This window comes from Bos grunniens, chromosome 19 (genome assembly GCF_055505025.1).
Source record: "Bos grunniens cultivar Pamir isolate PY7600 chromosome 19, Bosgru_T2T1.0, whole genome shotgun sequence".
NCBI lineage: Eukaryota > Metazoa > Chordata > Mammalia > Artiodactyla > Bovidae > Bos > Bos grunniens.
In genome coordinates this window covers 10,464,337-10,477,374 of record NC_141183.1, presented here as the reverse complement: position 1 = coordinate 10,477,374, position 13,038 = coordinate 10,464,337, and the positions used below count along the sequence as shown (strand labels likewise).

Genomic DNA, 13,038 nt, shown 5'->3' with positions numbered 1-13,038 from the left:
AAGTTTTCCCCAGTTACACACCACTGGGGTTTTCGGGGGACACCCTTCAGCTTTGTAAATATGCATTAAAAGAGTAAAAATAAATGCCTTATTTTGTCAACCTTCACAACAACTGTGAGACACGCTTACACAACGCCTCTCACACCGAGGTTCCAGAGCATCACACGGTAAACAATGTACTGGGAAGAAAAGAAAGAAACCACACGCTTAGAGAGTTCAAAAGGCGGCAGAGAACTTGTTTTCATTTCTGGACAAAAGAAGTGCTAACATGAAGGCCGGGCACCCGGTGCCCAGGGACCCTGGAAGAGAACCTGTGGGCGTGGAGGTGCCCTAAAGCTGGGGCCACAGGAGCGTCAGCTAACCCTGACACAGGAGCAAAAGAACCAAGAGGAACTTTTGGAAAAGAAGGAAGAAGGTTAGTGATGAGGACCAGAAGGGCTAGGACAGCCCGGAGTTTTACTGCAGAAGCTAGCTGAGCGAGGTCATCTCTGGAAGCAGGTGTGGACTCTGAAGAACTGACCCCTGAGCCTGGGACACGGGGGTGGATGTTCTGCTGATCGGTGTGCAGAACACGGGAGAATCCATGTTCCCTCCGCCCATCATGGCCTTGGTCGCCCAGGCCTCTAAGAATAGAGATGCTGCCCAGAGGGCCACTCAGATGCGGCGCCTCGGGCGTGGGGCACATAGACAGGAGGCACGTCGGATGTCCCTCTTATTTTTATTTTCCATTTTTGACATTGTCCTTCAGTCCCTCCTCCACGCTCTCCGTTAAGCTGTTAAATCACTCCATTTATTTAGTGCGAGTGTTTCTGAGAGCTCATTTTTATCTTGGTGAAAACCAGGCTTGCTCATGGGCACATAATGAAATTGCATAAATATACCCTTAGCTTGGAATCTAATTTATTTTTCCTGTTCATTATGGGGTAGAAGGCCATTATGAAATGTATAACTTTTTTTTTCCAGTGCTGGAATTGAAAGGCTGGGGCTTGGGCTCTTTTTATTCTGATGATTTTGTCCTGATTCAATTTAAAGCTGGTTAGAGCTCAAATACTGGAGCGTAATTGACAAAGATCAGTGTGGGTTGTAATGCTAATGTCGCGTCTGCGGCTTCCGCAACTCGACACGATGGACAGTGGGTTAAGCAGCGATTCCAGCAGGGGATTCCTGGGCCCGCAGAGCTGTCTGGGCCTCAAGGAGAGGGCCGAGGACTTTTCCGTAGCCAGTGGTCACATTCTCTGCTTTGGGTGAGGGTGGGTGAGTGGCATACCCTGGAGTAGGCAGGTTGAAGACACTCCTGACCTTAAGCACAGAAAGCCTTAGAAATCCCTTCAAGAACATCCGCCCAACCTCTGCTTGTACAGGTGAGGAGTCTGAGCAGCCTATAACCTGGTCAAGGTCACCCTGGCTCCAGCCTCCCCATCCTCAGTCCTGGGTTTCCTCGCCATGACAGCAAGTGCATAACATGAAATGAGATGCAAACATGACCTTTGGAAGCAGTGACTTAGGCCACTCTGTATGAAGTTCATGCATTGTGTGCTGAGTGCTGGGAGAGAGGGGGACAGAAGGCACACCGGGCAGCTTGAGCAGGCTCCGATGCCCGCCATGGCTAAGAATTTGTCAAAGGCGTGACCTGGCAAAGCAATGGGCAGGAAGCTGGGGCACCATCCTTCCTCCAGGGCACACCTGATCCTCCGTTAACTGGTCTCCCCCAGTTTGCTGACGGTTTTCCGTGTGCCCGGCCCTGCTGGGCTTGGGCACAGAATGGGAAAGGCCCAGACGCTGCTCTAGGAGCTTTGATGTGACATCCTGACTCTCAAGTAGGAACCGTGCAGAACATCAGTGTGTGCCAGTCAGAGAATGTTCTTTTGGAGGGTGACGAGTGATGATCAAAACATGTGAGTGTGTGTGCGTGTGTGCGTGTGTGTGCTTGTGATCACTGGGAGGAAAAAGAAAACATCATCATGGCTGTGACAGGTTTTCACGGGGAGCTGGAAGAAAAGAATTTAAATTAGAGTTGCAGAGATCTTTCGTTTCCCTCCCCCTGAACTAGAGTTGCCAGATAAAACCCGGGATGCCCAGTTAAATTTGAATTTCAGATGAACAACAAAGAATTTTTTTGTATAAGAATGTGCCAAATACTGCATGGGACATACCTATATTTTTTTAAATGTTGTTTATCTGAAATTCACACATGTATCCAAGGATCCTGTGTTTTTATTTGCTAAATCTGGCAACCCCACCCTTAACAGCAGAGGAAGTAGAAAAAAAAAAAAAGCTTCATTTTGAAATCATTTCCTTAGTCACTTAAAAAATGCAGTCACATGAGTTATAAAGTCATTATTTATTTATTGTATTAGGTCTTCTAAGACAGAAGTGTCTAAAGTGAAGCAATTAGTCTCGCTTACTGCTCCCCAAATCCAGCTCTCTGGGGTGACCTCTGACCTCTGCTACTAGCTGGAAAAGTCCCCTCCCAAAATACCCCCCTTGCTCATGCTGACCAACTCGTGTGCATAGATGCACATATGTCATTTTCATGTGCTATGTATTTTCCTGGCACTTTCTGCTTTTTTGGAGAAAATCCCAGAAGAAGAATTATTGGGGCCAAGGGCATGTATATCTTAAGTTTTAATAACTACAGCTGGACTGCTTTACAAATTTGAAAGTATTTACAGAATTCACCATACCATGTGAGAATTCTTTATCCTACACCCATACTAGTATCAGTTATTATTATTTCTTAAAATATTTGCCAGTCTAAGGGTACAAAATAGCATTTAAACTTACCTTTCCTCAACTCTAGGAAGGTTGATTATATTTTTTCTGTTTATTATTTATTTGCATTTGACTTCTGTGAACTATCTGTTCATGTGCTTTATCTGTGTGTCCATGGAGAATTTTCTTTTTCATTTGTTCTGGGGTGCTCTTTACATATGGGCCACTCTCAGACTTTGACTATTATATGCTGTCTTGGAGTTGCTTCTGGACCAGCTGTGTTAAGCCATCACCTGATCTTGAAGCCTTAGACCTGAACTTCTCTTGGCAGTGACCTTCTGGGTCTAATGGTAGACTTCCAACCCCCTCCGGGTGCCTAAGGTCTGCTGATCTTGGTTGTCTGAAATTCCTGGGTTTAAAGGAACCATGTGTGCCTTGAGAGCCTCTGTTAGTGCTTCACTGCCCTGGTGTTGCCCCCCAAAACAATGGGCAGCCCTGGATAGCTTTAAAAACCCCACCTCCCTTTATTATCCTGCTTTCTCTGCACACACAGAAAGCTCTGCTCCAGAGGAGGAAACTGGGCCTTGGGAGGAGGCAGCACGGAGGGTGTTCTGCTCTGACCGTGGAATCTCCCCAAGAGCCGCGTTGACATGTGACTCTGCAGCGAGTTGCCTCGGGGGCTGCAGGGTGGAGCAGGAGAGACAAGAAGCCTCCAGTTCCCCCAGTTCACTGCAGCCATTAACTCATTCATTCATTCAACAAGACTTTGTCAAGCTCCAGGCACATACACAGATCCTACCTGCGATCAGGGAGCTATCAGCCTCTGGGAGAGAAGTCTTTATATGATGGCACAGATTTTGCTGACAGACTGGCTGGGACCAGCTCTTCTCCCATCTGTCTCCCGCAGCGGCGGGGAGAGGGGGGGCTTGTGTTTGCAGAATAGGCGAATCACAGCCGCAGAGCCCGACCTAGGGTGAGGGGCTGTCACGGTACCCATCCTACTCCCTCAGCCAGGGTCTCGAGTCCCTGCACCTTCCCTCCCTAACACCCCCAGCTTCGTGCCTGCAGCACCCTGTTCGTGTTTGGGGAGGGGCATCTCCCTGGGACATTTGTGGCCAGCTCTGTATCTTGTTTTAGGAAAAGATGGTGGCCAGTGGGGCTCACTTAGCTTGGGTGTGGAGGAGGGGTGTGCATATGACAGGTGGGCCCTTGAAGCCACCAGGAGCCTTGGAGAGGCAGGGTGGGTGGGGGTGGGCCTGCTGCCATGCTCTAATTATTCAAAGGTCTGTCATGTGGAGGAGGAAGTAGGTTTGTCCCTTTGTGTTCAAAGGCAGAAAAAGGATGTGTGGGTGCAAGCTCTCGGGAGACACAGTTTGGTTCTGAGAGATTTGAACATCAGCAGGACTCAGGAGGCTGTCAGGACTCCACCCTGGGGCACTGGAGAAGAGGCTGGCTGGCATCAGGTGATGGAGGTTGGGAGACAGGCCTGGCACTGTGTGCCCATCCACCCTTGACCTTCCAGGAGAGACCTATGCTGTGTGTTATTTTGTGCCCCCATACGTCCAAGTCCTAACTCCAGGGACCTGTGAATGAGATCTTATTTGGGAATAGGGTCTTTGCAGCTTTAATCACGTTAAAGTGAGGTCTTACTGGGGTGGTTCAGTTCAGTTCAGTTCAGTCGCTCAGTCGTGACCGACTCTTTGCGACCCCATGAATCGCAGCACGCCAGGCCTCCCTGTCCATCACCAACTCCCGGAGTTCACTCAGACTCATGTCCATCGAGTCAGGATGCCATCCAGCCATCTCATCCTCTGTCGTCCCCTTCTCCTCCTGCCCCCAATCCCTCCCAGCATCAGAGTCTTTTCCAATGAGTCAACTCTTCACATGAGGTGGCCAAAGTATGGGAGTTTCAGCTTCAGCATCATTCCCTCCAAAGAAATCCCAGGGCTGATCTCCTTCAGAATGGACTAGTTGGATCTTCTTGCAGTCCAAGGGACTCTCAAGAGTCTTCTCCAGCACCACAGTTCAAAAGCATCAATTCTTCAGTGCTCAGCCTTCTTCACAGTCCAACTCTCACATCCATACATGACCACAGGAAAAACCATAGCCTTGGCTAGACGGACCTTTGTTGGAAAGTAATGTCTCTGCTTTTGAATATGCTATCTAGGTTGGTCATAACTTTCCTTCCAAGGAGTGAGCGTCTTTTAATTTCATGGCTGCAGTCACCATCTGCAGTGATTTTGGAGCCCAAAAAAATGAAGTCTGACACTGTTTCCACTGTTTCCCCATCTATTTCCCATGGAGTGATGGGACCGGATGCCATGATCTTTGTTTTCTGAATGTTGAGCTTTAAGCCAACTTTTTCACTCTCCTCTTTCACTTTCATCAAGAGGCTTTTGAGTTCCTCTTCAGTTTCTGCCATAAGGGTGGTGTCATCTGCATATCTGAGGTTATTGATATTTCTCCCGGCAATCTTGATTCCAGCTTTTGCTTCTTCCAGTCCAGCGTTTCTCATGATGTACTCTGCATATAAGTTAAATAAGCAGGGTGATAATATACAGCCTTGACGTACTCCTTTTCCTATTTGGAACCAGTCTGTTGTTCCATGTCCAGTTCTAACTGTTGCTTCCTGACCTGCATACAGATTACTGGGGTGGGGTGGGTCCTAAATCCTGGGACTGGTGTCCTTATAAGAAGAGAAGAGGACATACAGAGACAGACGGTCATGTAAGGGCAGAAGCAGGGATTGAAGTTATGCGATGCAAACCTTTCCAGAGTGCACAGCACTGCTGACACCTTAGTGTCAGGCTTTTGGCCTCCAGAGCTGTTCAAGAATAAAACTGTGTTGTTTTAAGCTGCTCATTTTGTGGTAGTTTTTTACGGTAGCCCCTGGAGACAAATACACCAGCCAAGCAGGTCAGTGTCCCACCTTCTGGGTCGCTTAGAAGATGGAAAAGGTAAGAGGGGACTCTGTTCAAAGTGCTGCGCTGGGTGTGGCCTGAGGAGCCCATGGGCTGGCTACTCTCAGAGCCTTTGGTGTCTCATTCAATGGAAAGAAGCCAGTGGCCAGCAGCCCGAGAGTCAGGGGAAATGTGGCTTGTCCACCTGTCCATCGGCATGATGGAGCACCTTTGACAGAACTGATGTGGCCACAAGGACGTGTTTACTGAGCTACACTTAAGCAGGCCCCTCGGCTGGCAGACTTACAGGGTGTGATGATGCATTTTGCTGGAAGGCACACGTGTTTTACCGGTATTGCCAGGAGTATGTGGCCCAAGACAAAGGTGTTAGTTGGGTGATGATTAGTATAATGGGGGTTCTGGAGCCAAACTCTCGGGTCAAGGGGATGGCACTTTTTCATCCCCACCCCTCTGTGAAGTCACTTAATTCTAGCTGTGAATGGAAGAGAGAAGGGTGAGGAGAGAGTGTGTCTGGCTGTGCAAGAAGCTGTGGAGGGAGGCACTGTGCAGACAGACCTGCGGTAGCTGCTGTTCACAGGCAGAGGGGGCTGGGGTCTTCGAGTGGCCTGCAGAGGTGAGACCAGCCCTTCCCCAGACGCTGGCTTCTGATTGAGGGCTCATCTGCTCCTAGAATAAGAGGGGACCCTTCCACTGCCTGGCGGACCCACTATCAGTGTGGACTCTTCTGGCCCTGCTCAGCCAGTGGCCCCACAAACGTGGACCCCACGGTCCTCCTTGGGCCCCAGCATAGGCCATTCCTGTGTTCGCATGGTCATCCTCACCCAGGCGACTTTGTCTTTGGGAGCAGGCCGTCTCGTCTTGCCCTATGCTCCCCCAGCATGTGGCCTGGCCAGGCCCTGTGGGCATGCAGCTGACCTGTGAGCCCAGGCACCTCAGAGGGGCAGTGGGGCGGCTTTCTACCCTCCAGATCACCTGTGGATCTGAATGTTGGGATGAGTGTTCTGGGTGGTGATGGAGAGGGTGAAGGTCTAGTGAGAGTGAATGCAGCATCTCATGGTGATGTCTCAGAGGGCAGGCAGGGAAGAGCCTTGCTGGGGAGTTGGCCCCACAGGCTGATGGCTCCCAGAGACGTCCAGGCCCTCTTGCTTCTTACTGACCTGGGCTTGGTGCAGGGAGAGGGAGGCCACCCTGACCTCAAGACTGAGCACTCAGCACACAGGAGGCCCTATGCTCTTAGCAGTGACTGGTTCTGGCTGATGAGACAGGAGGAGTATCTTCCAGCATGGAGAGTCAGCTTCTGTGAACGGTTCTTGACTTCTAAGAGGGGCCTCGGGATGTTGCTGTGGATCTACTGCAGACATCCTGCTCCCAGCCTGACGGGAGGTGCAGGGCAAGCAGGGGGCAAGGACCTGTGTCCTGGTGACAAAGGGAGGTGCTGAATCACCCAGCCCTGCACCAGCCCTAGCCTGGACTTCCTGTCCAGGAAGTGGATCCCAGGGTGTGGGATCATGCTCGGCACCAGGAAGCTTCCACGTGGGACCCGGAATTTGTGTCTCCCAGGGCCACTAGCACCCTGAGTCGCTGAGCCTTGTTTTCCCTGGGATCAGCCTCTGAGGCACTTATTAAAGTGGCTCCCACCTGGGCAGAGATCCTCCACCTTTATTTCATCCGTGGCAGGTTGGTGTTTCCCTGAAGGAGCTCCCCTAAAGTGCACAGGAAAGCAATAAACCAATAAACCAGAAGCCACAGTTGCTTGGCATCCATGATGCTTTGCAAGCACGGATCTGTGCTCCTAAGGACACTGCTGTTGGGTCGCAGTGGCTCTGAGGCTGGCACAGCTTACCACCAGTCATCCTTGGTTCTGCCCCAGGCTGATCTCCTCCTCGGGTTTTCAACCAAGCTGCGGGGACCAGTGGTAGGAAGCGCTGCTGGCGGATCCTGAGGCCGGACCTGGGTGGGGAGGGGGAGGGAATCTCAGCTCCTCCAGCACCCCGCTCATCCTGCTCTGGTGAGGGCCTGAGTCTGTCCGGAGCTGCTCTCAAGGCCCCAGTCCCTGGTCCCCGAAGGGGAACCATGTGTGCTTGGCCCCAGGATTTCTCCTGACCCTGGGGGAGCCCCCTTTGCTCTTCTTGGAGTTGGCCTCAGCTCTGACCCCTATAAGCTCCCTCGTGTTCTCCATTCATTTACCCCTCTTCCGTGGGGCTCCTGGTGAGACCACAGTGGGAGGGACCCCAGGGGCTCTGCCTGTGCCTCATCCAAGAGGATGAGGGGACATCCCCAGGCTCTTTGCACCTCATCTATTGTCACTGTGAAACAGCAGACCCCAGCCCAAACTCCCATGTCCCATTTGAGGAACATGCCTCCTTCCTGGCAGAGAAGCTGCGAGTCCTGTGAGTCCCTCCTCAGACTCAGGAGGGATTCAGGCTCCTCACTCCTCCCACCTCCATATGCGGCCCCTCTGGCTTTCTTCTTGGGGAATGGCTTGACAAAGTCCAGATGACTGCGATCTTACTGTCCCCAAACTACTCTAGACATCTTACCTGAGGTCTTAGCCTGCTTCTGCAGCCATGACAAAAATAGTGCAGACAGGGTAGCTTAAGCAGCAGGAGTTTAATTCTCACAGTTCTAGAGGCTCAAAGTCTGCGATCAAGATGTGGTGTGGTCAGGTTCTAGTGAGGGCCCTCTTCTGGCTTGCAGACTGCTGCTTTCTTGATGACCTCACATGGTAGGGAGAGGGCTCTGGTGTCTCTTCCTATTAGAGTACTAATCCCATCACAAAGGCCCAATCCTCAGGCTTCATCTAACCCTGATCACCTTCTACCTCCAAATACTGTTCCATTGAGGGTTAGGGCTTCAGTGGGCTTCCCTGGTGGCTCAGTGGTAAAGAATCTGCCTGCAGTGCAGGAGCCACAGGTTCAACCTCCTGAGTCGTGAGGATCTTCTGGAGGAAGGCATGGCATCCCACTCCAGTATTCTTGCCTGGAGAACCCCATGGACAGAGGAGTCTGGAGGGTTAGAGTCCATGGGGTCGCAAAGAGTTGGACGTGACTGAAGCGACTTAGCACGCTTGCATGTGGGCTTCAGCATATGAATTTTGAGGGAATGCAAGCATTCAGTCCATGACACCTGCAGTGAGAGGAAGTCAAGTCAGTCCTTCAGAACAATGATATTATTTATATCTGAAAATACCACTAGCCAAGGGGAGCCTCCTGCCCCTTGAGCTCAGATCAAGTATAGAAACATTCACAGTATTAGTTATAAAGGTCAGTAGTAAAACCTTTTCACTGTTGCTCAGAATTGATTACCTTTCATACATGTACATCTCCACCCCAATATCATTTATCCATCAACAAATTCTCAGATATCCACTGTTGCCTTTATACACACACACACAGACCTACACACACAACTCTGGACATAACTCCTTATTGTTTTAAATTAGTCTATTCTTTTGCTTCTCAGAACTATAGAGATCATGCCTAGGTAGCCTGGAAGATCTTTGGATGTTGCAGATCTGGCTGTTTTCCTCACTGATCCATTTCAGTAAGAGAAGGTCTCAGAGAAGGGGGCTCTCTTTTGAGGGTCATGTCTTTTAATCAAGTTTGGTTTTTTAAAATTTTGTAGAATTTGGACTACAGAGGAAAAAACTTAAAAAAATAATATTTTTCTGTAATCATAGAGCTGATTTGTTGACAAAGGGCATTTTCCTGTTTAATGCTTAATTGTAGTGTTCTGTATTATAAAATTTTCCTTTCCTGTCTTCAGCCATCCTTTTAGTATTCTTTGGCTAATTCAGTCATTAAAAAATGATGTTGTGGAAGAATACTTAGTGATTTAGTATGAGACATAGTTAAGTGAAAAAAAAGTTATAAAATGGAATGTACAGTATGATCCCACTTAGTACCAAAAATATATATTCTATGCATAGGAAAGTCTGGGAGGGTATTATGCTCAAAATGTTAACAGGAGTTATTTCGGGGTAGTGGGATTGTGGGTTATTTTAAATTTTCTTCTTTTTGCATAAGTGTAGTTTCTAAATTTTCTGCAGTGAATATGTATTCCTTTTATAATAAGGACAAGATCACAGATCATGCCAAAGGCTGTTCAGATTCTCTGACCACAAGGGGCCCAGGTTGCTCCTCCTGTGCTGGACAGCTCCCATGCTCAGCCTGGGGTTGCCCACCACAAACTTCCCTCCCAACACTCCTGGGACTCTGGGCTGGGCAAAGCTGACGCTGGTTTACCCTAGTGCTGAAGTGACTTGGCGACCCCTCCCTGACAGGTGGGTTTATCACCACCCTCCTTGATGGGCCTCTAGTCCTCTACTGTACCCACGCCAGCCAATGGTTGTGCTGGTGGCATAGCTGGTTAAGTCCAGGGTATGGCTGGGGCATGGCCTCAGGAGGATTTCTGAAGCCTGAACAGTCCCCCCAGCACCTCCCACCGCCACTTCTGGAGGCATGCTTGGCCCCCAGCACCCACTGCAGCTGGGGAAGATGGACAGTTCAGCCTGTCCCATCCCCAGGGTGGTCCTACAAGAAAAGCAAAGGACAGAGCTTGCATGGTAGAGAAGGCCAAAGCCCAGCTACCCCACCAACTAGCTCTTCATCGACTCTCTGAGCCTCAGCCTCCTTAACCTACAAAATGAGGATGATGCTGTGAAAATGAGATGAAAAACGAGGTTCAAGGACCTTGGGTGGGGCTTGAAACAGGGCGGGTACTGAGCATATATGCCTCCTCTTTCTCACCTTTAAGGGAGGCATAGTCCAACTGGGGACACACCCACCCTGGTATAAACTGGTGAAGTTCACTGGGGAAGCTTCTACATGTCAGTGGACATTCAGGTCCAGATTGATGAGGGCTATTTCAACAGGAGTCGTTCGTTCTTTAACACACATGCATGTATGCACATACATTTTTAACAGTCTCCTGACAGAAGAGAGTCATGGAGCAGGGACTGGTCCCTGTGGCCTTGCTTGTGTCCTGGGAGTCTAGTGCGCATGTGATTCAACAGTAGCCACCCCTGGACAGGGCAGCAACCAAGCTTTCCAGCATCATCGAGGCAGAGGCCAGAGCCCCAGGATTACTCCTGGCTGCTCTGTCCTGGGGAGCAGCAGCAGGAGCAAGGGGAGGCTCCCTACTCTGAAGGTGTGGGCCTCCCTCACTGGCCAGGTCATCTTCCTCTCCTCTGACCTCCTAAATATCGTCTGCTGCCCAGTCCACTGGCCTTGGACCTTGGATCTGTCCACTCGTCTCCATTTCCTTGGGCACTAGCAACCACTGTCGGCTTCCATGCCTGTGGCCTTGATGCTTCTGTCCTGCAGTGAGAGACCCTCCTGCACTGCAGATCTGCTCATGCTGGCCCCTGCCTCACCCATCCGTGCTGCCCAAGGGCTCTGAACGGTCCAGCCTGGCTTTGCTGCAGGCCACCCAACTCTGCCTTTAGGGCCAGCACATGGGGGACATTACAACAGGGAAACTGGGCCTACCTCTCCCCGCTTCCCCGACTCCTGTGCAGTTCTCACACAGATCTGTCATGCAGAGGACCACTTTGGGATGTCCTGGAGAAACAGGTGAGAGGTGTCATGGTAGTTCTGGTGAGACCTCCCTAAAAAAATCAGATGAGGGCTAAAGAAACGCCAAGGAGGGCACTGGGCCATCTGCTCTGCTTTCTGCAAACCTGAGCCCTGACACAGCAAAATCTGGCCATGAGTATTCAGATCACACGAAGCCCCTCTCTAGCCGCAGCCCCCTCTTGAATTGGTGTTTGCTCAAGCCCATCGCTGGTGAGAGTGTGCGCATGGAGGAAGCTGGTCAGGTGGAGCAGCTGGTCAGGAGGGAAGTGTTTCAGAGATGGAGGTGAATCACTGCGAACATGATTGGATTTACAAAAATTGGTTTGACACAAATTTTCAGGAATCCATCTGGGCTCCATGAGAGGTAGAGCTGTTCCCTTTTCTAGATTCCCAGGAAGCTTATGTTCTGGGGAAACTGGGTGTATTTGCTGCCAACAGAGGTTTTATTTTTAGCCAAATGTGAGAAAGGGAAGAGGGGCCCAGAGGTGGGGGCCGAGGTGCCCTGAGTGGAGCCATGCTGGTGGGAATAGTGGTGAAGAGGGCAGCCCTTGAGGTGGAGACTGGGACCCGACCTCAGAGGGTCTGCCACCTTTTTCCTTCGGGGGAAGATGGTTCCCTGCTGCAAGCCTCTCTGTGGGCTGGGATGCGATGGTGCGGCCAGTCTCCTCCCCCCACTTGTGTGCTAAGATGAATACCAAACGCTACCAGCCATCACGCGTTCTAAATTTACAGGGTGCTTGTCCTTCACTGGTTGCTTAAAAGTGAAGCTGCCTTAGATGACGAGGATGCTAAAGCTGGAGCAGCGTGGCAGCTGCCAGTTTCGCGGGCCCCACCTGCTGGCGTGTGCCGCCCTCGCCCGAGCCCTGCGGCCTCCTCACCCCACCTGGGCCTCCTGGGTGGGGCAGCGGTCAGAGGCCACAGGGAAGGGTGGGCTTGCAGCCGGAGCGCCCCTCCCCTGATGCAGGCACAGTCTGTGTGGGGACTGAGAGGTAGGATCTGGGCACTTGGCAACGACAGTGGTGTTTCTCTGTGCTGCACCTCCCAGCTGGGAGCCTGCTGTTCTATTTTCCTCACCACCAGAACTGGCCAAGTCCTCGGCCTGGTGGAGCCCTGCAGGGGCAATGCCCTAGGAGAGGTTGAGGGGGTGCAAGCAGGCACCAGAATGCCACCCCCTACATCCACCACTAAATCTCAAGCTGCTTAGAGTCCACTGCTGAGAACAGACCCTCTTGAGATGCTTGTGGCCTTGGAGGAGCTGTCCCCCCCACCCCTGAACTCCCAGAGGCCCATCATCTGTGCACCCTCAGCACTCTGCGCACGCCTTACGGTTCCGTGATGAGGACCCATAGGAGCTTTATCAGGGTTCCCCCAGCCCTGGGGGAGGCTCATTGTTTCTGAAGCCCCAGGGCTGAGACAGGCCAGGGCCCAAGGATGGAGTGAATAAAGGAACAAGGGAGAGCCCACCACCCACCCTGGTTTCTCCTGGTCTGGCTCTCGGGGCTGGCTTTCCTCTTAGTGTTGAACTTCGTGGGTGGATTTCACCACAACCTCAAAATAAAATACTGTCACCTGAGCTCCAGGTGAGCAATTTCTGGGCATGGGCTGAGGCATGAAGATGGAGATGGCATGGTTCTGGCCCACATGCATCTCATACACTCGAGGGGAGCTGGACACATGAACTGTGTTGGGTGGATGAATGCTGGCAAGTGTTTATTCACAGAGCACTGAGAGTGATGAGAGAGGGTGAGGAACGTGGCATTTTGAGTAAGTCACCCCCCCGCCCCCAGCCAACCATCCCAAAGTCTCACTGCAACTTTCCATGGCAGGAA

At 51.2% G+C, this 13,038-nt stretch overlaps 1 protein-coding gene, 1 non-coding gene and 1 pseudogene across 13 annotated transcripts in view; 1 reads left to right on the top strand and 2 right to left on the bottom strand.

The window, feature by feature from the left end:
• RBFOX3 (RNA binding fox-1 homolog 3) overlaps window positions 1-13,038 on the top strand; it is a 440,759-nt gene that overhangs the window by 53,234 nt on the left and 374,487 nt on the right. The gene's annotated exons all lie outside the window — the stretch shown is intronic.
• Window positions 8,851-8,926, bottom strand: LOC147351192 (small nucleolar RNA U2-30; annotated as a pseudogene).
• LOC147351191 (small nucleolar RNA U2-19) lies at window positions 9,090-9,169 on the bottom strand. The gene has a single exon (XR_015148498.1). It is a non-coding gene; the product is annotated as a small nucleolar RNA U2-19 (small nucleolar RNA).